The sequence below is a fragment of the Grammomys surdaster genome, unplaced genomic scaffold, assembly GCF_004785775.1.
Source record: "Grammomys surdaster isolate TR1022 unplaced genomic scaffold, NIH_TR_1.0 126059, whole genome shotgun sequence".
NCBI classification, from domain to species: Eukaryota; Metazoa; Chordata; class Mammalia; order Rodentia; family Muridae; genus Grammomys; species Grammomys surdaster.
Genome location: NW_021620869.1, coordinates 4,964,365 through 4,972,927, shown reverse-complemented (window position 1 = coordinate 4,972,927; position 8,563 = coordinate 4,964,365). Strand labels below are relative to the sequence as shown.

Here is an 8,563-nt window from a genome sequence, read left to right as displayed (position 1 = left end):
ACTACATGGACGCCTGGTCCCCACAGAGGGGGAGAAGAGGACAGTAGAGTCCCTGACACTAGACTAACAGACAGTCATGAGCTGGCAATTGAACCCAGGGCCTCTAGAAGACTGGCCAGTGCTCTTAATCATTGAGCCAGCCCCTGTCCCATGACCTTTAATAGTGGACTTGCCAGAACTCTCAAAATTGAGCGGTCTTACAGCTGTTTCCATACGCTCTGCATTTCTGGGTTTTAATTTGCTTCAGATTGCTGAGTTACACCTTGACCTCCTCCTCCATCGATACTGAAAGAATATCATGCTACCAAAATGGAATCCACTCCCCGGCTTGCCACAGAAGATAACTGGAATGCGTTTGCGAATGCGAAATCTCTTCTCAAGCCCAGCCGGAACATCCCATTCACAAACGTTCTTGCGTCAGCTGCACTTCGTTAGCTGGAGACATTTATGAAGCGCTGCTCTGTGACCACAAGTATGAGAGGCCGACCATGGCCTGTTCTCTTGGAGAGAATTCCTGTGTGCAGTGCTGAGTCAGCACCCAGCCCAGAAGGGAGCCCTTGGCTGGGAGACAAAAGCCAGTGGCTGCGCATTTATCAGGCTCTAATGAGCCCTTCTAGGCATTTCTTTGTTAAAAAAAAAAAAAGGTAAGGAAACACAACACAGTCAGATATGCAAAAGGAGAGTGATTCCTTCATTGAGGAAAAACCAAACACTGTAGCCAGGTTCAGACACTTTAAATGGACACTGCTGAATGTTTCCGAGTTTACTCCCTTTGTACACACTCCTTTAGTGTCTGCCTGATTCCTATTCATCACTGTGCTTCAGCTAACTGCCTCGAAGAGTAAAAATGAGCAGAACACTCATGCAAGTCTGGCAGGACGAGCAGAACCTTGAGGTCCTCCTGGTCATCCATCCCTGTGTGCAACGACATCCTATTCTTTCTTGTTCCCTCTGGTATCCTCAGGTACCCACAGTTCTAAGGAGGGTGCTCTCTCAGCGCTTAACCCGTGGAGTGGAATTCAGCCTCTGAGACATAACTGCTATTTTTTGGTTTTTCTTCAGCTAAAAGTTCCCATTCATCGACCTGGGTGGGCTTTTATAACATAATCACCACAAGAACATGTGTAATTTATAGGTTTGTAGGCCTTATCAGCAAAGAGTAAACCAGCATTCATTCCCTGGATTAAAGGTGAAGCTGTTTAGTCTCCTGATGGGAGTCGCATTCTCTGGCCCCTGGGTAACATCTTCAAAGGCTGGAGATGACTTTGGGAAACCCAGGGGTATGAATTTGTGTTTCAGCTCTATAGGACTTCTCCTATTCTGTCTCTAGGAAGCCTTGATAAAACTTTCTGTACAGTCCCTCTAGAAAGCATGCTGGGAAATAGGTCATCACATTGTGCACATGTGCGGTCTCTCGTCACAGATGTAGGGGCTAAGGTGGGCATTCCTCAGCATTAGAGATTGCTTGGATTCCCATATAGATAGGACCCTTTGCCTTCTAGAATAGCAAACTAATCTCCTCTCCATGTTTGGTTGCATAGCCAAGATGTCCATTAGGGTTAACGACACGGAGCTAACACGTCACAATGACTGAGAAAATGAAAAGAAAATGAGGAGGTGAAGTCAAGAAGACTCCGAGAAGGACGCACGACACTCCAATGAGTGGTGAGATGCTGTATGGTGAAGGATAATCTGTCAACAGAATGCAGAACTGACAAGAGCCAATCAGAGCAGAACCCAAAATCGTGTCACTCTGTACTTCAAAATACTTCAAAATCCACACAAGTTATCCCACACACACACGTGGTGTCTCTTGACTAAATTTATTTCAGTGACATCCCAAACCCCTTTCCTCTGAGAAGGCATTGTGCAGAGCCTATAGCATCTGCCCCATACTCCTTAAGCAGACAGCCATCTCTAGTTGTGAGTGGGAAACCAATAGGGTTATTTTCCTGACTTAGTTGACTAAAATTTTCTGTGTGCTCCAGGGCACACATGTCCTATGAACAGGCTATGCAGGTCCTTGATCAAGGAGGCCAGCTGCTTAAGAATGTCCTAGTGTTGTAAGGTCCTATCCACCAAGTGTCTAACAATCACTATTATCATCAGATCACCTGTGCCTGCTTCCAAGTGTCAATCACTTTTGGGTCTATGGACTGTTGAGATTCCTTCATAGAGGGAGGTGGCTACTAAATATTTATCTGCATTTCCAGCCACCTCTCCCAGCCATTTGTCTGCAAATCTGCCCTATTTGCCTGTGGTTTCAGGGGTCCGGGGAGAGACTAGAGTACAGAAGCTATATAGGATTAATGGGGAGAACTCTATGTGACATTGGGGGTGAAGTGGGTATCATGCGTGCTGGACAGGAGTTTTCCAGTGTAACTGTAAGTAAGCCATTGTACTATGGGTTCCCTTGGGTGAACTCTGGTAGTCTCATACTCAAGTTTGTCATTGGGAATTTGTGAGGAGGGACTGATGTTGTTTGAGTCTCCTCAAGGAAGGAATTCTCACAACACCGTAGTTCCCACAAAATCGTCTGGAAGGCTGGAAGTCTATGTGTCTAGTACAGGCCCTTTCCAGACTGCAGAACTCAGCTTCTCCGTGGTGATAGCTCACACCTCAGGATGGAATGCAGCAAGCAGGATGCAGCCAGCTTACCCGGACACCACAAGGGTGGTCATACTTGCAAGATCTCTCTGGAGCACCTTGGTTCCTTAGCTGGAGACATCTCATGTTTTGTGTTTGTCTGTGATATTGTTTCCAGGTTCATTTATTCAAGCCAGATGTGTTGGGCTCCCCCAAGTTATTTTCACAGATCAAGAAATATCAAACAGTGTAAATGTTGCTTGAGCCACGAAGCCAGGAAAGGGCTCTAATCTTGTTCTTGTAAAGACAGTAGAATGGAACCAGGCAGGATCTCCTCCCTCCAAATACACAGCAAGAGAATCAGTTCCTTAGGCAGCATCAGGCAGAGGAAGGGACTAGAGGAGTGAGCCTGGAGTATCTGAGGAAGAGAACAGAACAGGCTAGCCAAATTTGAGAGCAGGAAGGAGGAAACAGGAAGTGAGACCAGCTTCCCCTGATGGGCCAGTTCTATGATCCACCAGATTTGGAATGTCAACAGACATGTGTTATACCTTGCATAGGGCTTACCCAGTGAAGTGAAATATGAAAGCCCTAGCGTTCACATGGTTCCATACTCACAGCTTCACGAGCACCCACCATTGTTGCAATATGTGGGGTGTGTTGTATGAAAGATCACAGCAGCTGTTTCCCCATGGGATGGGTGACTGTAGCTCCAAATAGTTTGACAGGCTGGAAGTCTTCATCACCAATGTGATTATTTTATCCGATCCTGGTGCATGATAAGCCGAGAGATGTCACAGCCAGACCCTTGGTGCCTACAGAACTCTGCTGGAATGTCTTGGATAGGACATCAAAACTCCTGAATAATTGGCAACGTGTCCATAATTGGTTTCAGATGCTCCCAGCATGGAATTTTCTAACCTTATTATGTCATGGAATTCTGAAAAGCAACCGTTCTCCCAGGGGAAGGGTAGGTTCTCGGATTGACCTCTTGGCCTTTTGAACTCACCTTGAAGTCAGGACTTGGTTACCTGCACAGGTCAGCCTACTGTTGCTCATGGCGTGAGCTGCCTGGGCCCTTGCTGGCATACTGGGTATGTCTGGGAGGAATGTCGTCATAGCTGCTTTTTGGTTTGTTTAGCCCTTTTTAAGATTATCTTTTCTTGGGTGTTTTCAGTAAGTCGGCTGAACACTGAGGAGAGTAACAGCAATAGTAAACCCATTCTTTCAGTGTCAAAAGCATTGTGTGTGGATGCATGTGTGCGTGCATGCATGCATGTTTGAGGCTGTGCATGTGTGTGCAGGTATTAGAGGAGACCAGAAGAGAGCCCCTAGTCACTATACGGATGTACTAAATACACCAGACTTTCGCTAGTCTGTCCTGAGGACCACTGACAGGGATTCCCAGCTGGCTTTCTGGCTTTCTGTGCTGGAGACCTCTCCTGTTTTTACTGCTCGGTCTGCAGATGCTGGGGTTACCTCTTGGAAAACTGCCCAGCTTTAGAGAAGACTTTGGGGATGTGCCTCAGAAGTGTCATCTAAAGTGGAACGGCCACCTCTCCATCAGCTTTCTTTTCCAGCAGAGTGGCCCGTGGTTTGTTTCAAAAGGGCAAGAAGTTATGATTAGGAAATACTGGTATTAAATAATTTCCCCTCCTATTTCTACCGAATCCCAACGGGGACTCGCAAATCTCTCAGACCCTTTCCTTCAGTGGGCTGCATTATGTCTGATTCCAGCATCTGTTCTTTCCCTGCTGTTAGTGTCCTCTAGCCCCTCCCCTGCTCTTCCTCTGAGTCCTGGATACTGAGCCCAAGATACCTTAAAATCACAGATGCTTAAGGCTGAACAGTGTTTTGACAGGTTCCCTAGGTTAATGTTAAACTCTTTCTCTCAGGTTTTGCCTGACTGAGGCCAGAGAAGAGCCCGGTGCACTATGGTTCATCCGTATAGTTGCTGGCTCCTGAGTGGACTCCAAGGGTGACATCTGGGGCTTCTCCTGTGACTCTTCACTCAGCATCCAGCTCAGAAGCAGGAATGCTAAGGGAGGCACCTACCTGGGGCTTAGCATGGTGTGAAAGCGAATACCACCAGACTCTTGAGACTTAGTGGACAGAGTGGCAGTCCCTTGTCCAGGCGACAAAGCCGAGTAGATTTACTCTGACGTTGCATCGGTTTTCTAAAAAACCCTGAGGTTTCCTGAGGTTTCCTAGCTGCAGCCTGGCCAAGGACAGGGTGGCAATACACTTTTGATGCTGCCTGTGTCTGGGTCTAGCTGATGTCTCTGCACAGAGGTTTTGATAGTATTTGGATAACGGTTATTCATTTCCCCTCAAGCTGTATAGACTGGTTCTGCGTCCAGCTCAGCTCCAGGGTGACTGACAAGCGATGGATATATTCCAGTCTCACATGGTGCTTACCATCATAAGGGACACACACTTACAGGTATTGATTGTACTTGTGGAAAGAGCTCTGAGAAAACGATGATGTGTCAAGCAATCATGGGGCAGAGAAGGCCACCTGAGGAAGGGATATTAAATTAAAGGCCTCCGGGCTTGCTAGTATCTTGCCGGGCACTGAGCCTATCTAATGAGCAGATGAGGGATGTGCTGAAGAGGTGGATAAGCCAGAGTACACAGCAGCAGAAATGACTCCGGGACAGCAGCATCAACAAAGATCACACCAACACAAGTAGCAGATTACAAAAGCTGGGATACCAGAGCACACTGTACACCCTCTAAGCAGCTCAACAGGTTGGAGGGTGTCCTTCACGGGTGTCTTAGTTAGTATAAATTTCTTCTAAGGTAGTTTGGCTGATTTTGTTGTTTTATTTTGCTTTTTGTCTCCTAGGAGTCTTTTTGAAGGCTGGCTTGTCTGAATGTGACTCTCAGCAGTCTTTACTGTTTACTTTGCATTGGCTGGCGAGTTGAGAATCTGATGGGTTTCAGGGACTTCCTGAGGCTGTTTGAGTTGATTAATTCCTATCTTAAGGCTCTTTCCTGTGGGATGGAGGGTTTCACTTTCCCTTAAAGCATCCTGTTGTCTTACTTTCCTGTAAACATCATAATCTGTAATATCCTACTGTGTGTTGTTTCATTTATCATTTATACCCTATATCTTAATAAGATGGAAGGGGCTGGTACACAACAGTCCCTCTGTGGATAACTTTTCTGCTTTTCCTGTGTTTAAGATCTGCTTGTGAGCATTTATGTTGTGAAGTCACCCATAGCCACAGGATGGTGTATAGCATTGCCTTACTTAGAGATAAGGACATTAGAAACATGTTATGTTTTTTAAAAAGTCACCGTTGGGACTAAAGCAGAAAATGGGAAGATGACTTTAGATATGGTGATAGTATGTTAATACACTTGACTGTTGAAACTCTATCAAAACATCATAGGATATACTTTAAGGACATCCAGTTTTTAAAAAGGTTGAGAAATGTCTCCAATTGGGGGTGCTGTTTGGGGGTGGGGAGATTAGGTAAGGCAGCCTTGCTGGAGGAAGTATATTGTTGCTAGCTTTGGGCTTTGAGATAAAACAGAAGCTTCTCCCTGTTTCCAGTTTGTTCTTTCTGCTTCGTGTTTGCAGTTTGAGCTCTCAGCTTGCTGGTCCAGCTGCCATACCTAACACAGTGGAGCCTTATCTCTCTGGACTCAAGCCCAAAGAAACTCTTCTCTACTTTTCTTTGGTCATGGTATTTTATCACAATAAAGGAAAAGTAACTGACACAGGAATAGAAGAAGAACAAACAGAACACGGAGAAATGGGATGACTGGAGTCAGTCTCTCTCTCTCTCTGTCTCTCTCTGTCTCTGTCTCTCTGTCTCTGTCTGTCTGTCTGTCTCTCTCTCTCTGTGTTTGTGTGTGTGTGTGTGTGTTTACACTGTGCACACTATAGGTTAGAAGCAAAGCATGGTCTGCCCATCTAAACCTCAGCCAGTGGTTGCTTTTCCTCTTTGTGTGTTTAAAGAGACTTTGGGTTGAGTGGTTGTTTCTCTCTGTGCTTGTCTCTGGCCACCTCATCTTTTTTCTTTCCTTTATGTAGTCCTCTATGCATTCTGCATTCAGTGACAAATTCTAGGATCGACCCAGGAGCCATAAGATCTAAGACAGACTAAGTGATCTGCCATTCTAAGCCTGATGCCTGCAGGTGACCAAGTGAGTAAGGCTGAGGCCCATGGACTTCACACTTTGGATAGATATCACAAAATGCCTATTCTGGGTAGAACTAACTCACACTAAGGTATGGGCTACCCAGACCAGAGGAGTTGTTAATAGGTACTCTCTGTTCCATTTCACATACAAATTGAATTTATCTTCATTCCTATTTTGGCAGAACCACTGAGCAGTTCTCTCACTTAGCCACAGTTGGCTGGACATAGACAAAGATGGGACTCTTTTCCTTCCCAGGAGGTAGCAACCCCATCCTCTATTACCTTCTGTTTGCTTTGCCTTACTGATTTCCTTAGCTGTGGACTCTCTGCACAGGCAAGATCCAGACTATGCTAGAAAACTCAGCTAATCCAACAAAGGGCCCAAGACCTCCCTATATAAAAGATGTGGATAAAATGATTGACAAGGACAGGATGATGAGACACACTCCTAGGGCCTGCCTGGACCTGTCTTGTATCCTTGGAAACATGTTCCCTGGGCTCTGGAGACTGGTACAAGGCCTGCTGCTGCATTAGGAGACATGAAGTGTGATGCAGCAGTTTCTTAGTCAGCACCTGAATCATGGACTACGTATAGTGCTACTTACCTCAAAACCCCAGGGAAAGGAATCCTGGATACAGGCAGATACAAGGCCTTCACTCTACTGCTTCGGTGTCTCCCTGGACCTGCCAAAACAGGAAGAGACTGAAGTCCCTGAGATTCATCCTTCCTGACCCTAGGCCTATAGTATTCATACCGTAAGTCCAAAGGCTCTTCTGACCCAAACCCAGGGCTTGGGTGAAGCTCTCCCAATGCAAGGGCAGCTTCCATGCTCAGATTGCCGATGATCTGTGGCCTGCTTGTCTTGGGAATGCCACCACAGTCCACACCTCCCCAGAAAGTTCTGTGTTGCTCTCCTGGTTTTTCTCAGATGTCATCTAGGGAGTTGCAGCTCTCTGAACCAGTGAACTGGCTCCACCAGCCCCCCTCCAGGCTAGGGGCAGAGGCCTGTTTACTTTGGATCTGATGAGTAAATCAAGTGGAACAAAGTCAAAAGCTCCACGAAGCCAGCCCACATGACATCTGTCACTTCCCCTTAACCCATCAGGCTGGAAGAAAGGACATTGAATTAATTAGAAGGCTCTTTAACATGCTTGCCAGCGGTAACTATGTCTTCTCTCTCCCTAGGTACTGGCAATTAAAACTGATGTCTTTTTACCTTACTGTTCATTCTAGAAGAGTCGGGCTTGGAGGCCACAAGTCCAGGTAACATTTTTTTTCTCTTTAAAAATGAACATTATAGCTACTAGTATTTGGTATAATGATCAGAATCAAACCTCTGTGTATGCACACATGCCTTTGTGTGCATGTGTTCTTGTCTATGCATATGTGTATAGAGGCCTAGGGTTGACATCAGGTATATTCCTGACCAGGCATTCATATGAGTTCTGGCCTTCTTGTGCAGCAACTACTTTACCCATTGAGCCATCTCCCAATGAACCTTGCCTCTTTATGAGTGTGCCCACTGCAGATATCTGGAATTGTGACCAACATTAAGTTTAGCCCCATCAGTAATGCTAAGCTTTCTGTAATGAAAAGTTAAGGCGCCAGTCCTGGAAGTGATTCTCTGGGGGCTCTGTGATTTGCCAGTTTAATGAAATGGCACATTGGTGTCTGTTGACCTGCTCAGTCTGCCCATGCCTGGAGAGGAGTGACTATGTAGCCCAAGGAGGCTACTGGCAGTCTGACCTCTTATCTCAGGTAGCCCTTATGTAACTCTGATTACGGCCCTCTCAGGCTTCACCACTCTTGATGTTAGGAAAAT

The 8,563-nt window shown here is 46.0% G+C and overlaps 1 long non-coding RNA gene across 3 annotated transcripts; it reads right to left on the bottom strand.

The window, feature by feature from the left end:
- Window positions 1-1,807: 1,807 nt before the first annotated feature.
- On the bottom strand, window positions 1,808-7,689 carry LOC114610817. 3 transcript variants are annotated; one of them, XR_003709732.1, is made up of 5 exons: window positions 7,496-7,689; window positions 7,346-7,424; window positions 3,596-3,778; window positions 3,205-3,445; window positions 1,808-3,004 (listed from the first exon to the last, which is right to left on the bottom strand). It is a non-coding gene; the product is annotated as an uncharacterized LOC114610817 (long non-coding RNA). The 3 variants fall into 3 exon arrangements; XR_003709731.1 differs by having other exon boundaries at window positions 3,223-3,445; XR_003709730.1 differs by having other exon boundaries at window positions 1,808-3,445.
- Between the last annotated feature and the right edge of the window lie 874 nt (window positions 7,690-8,563).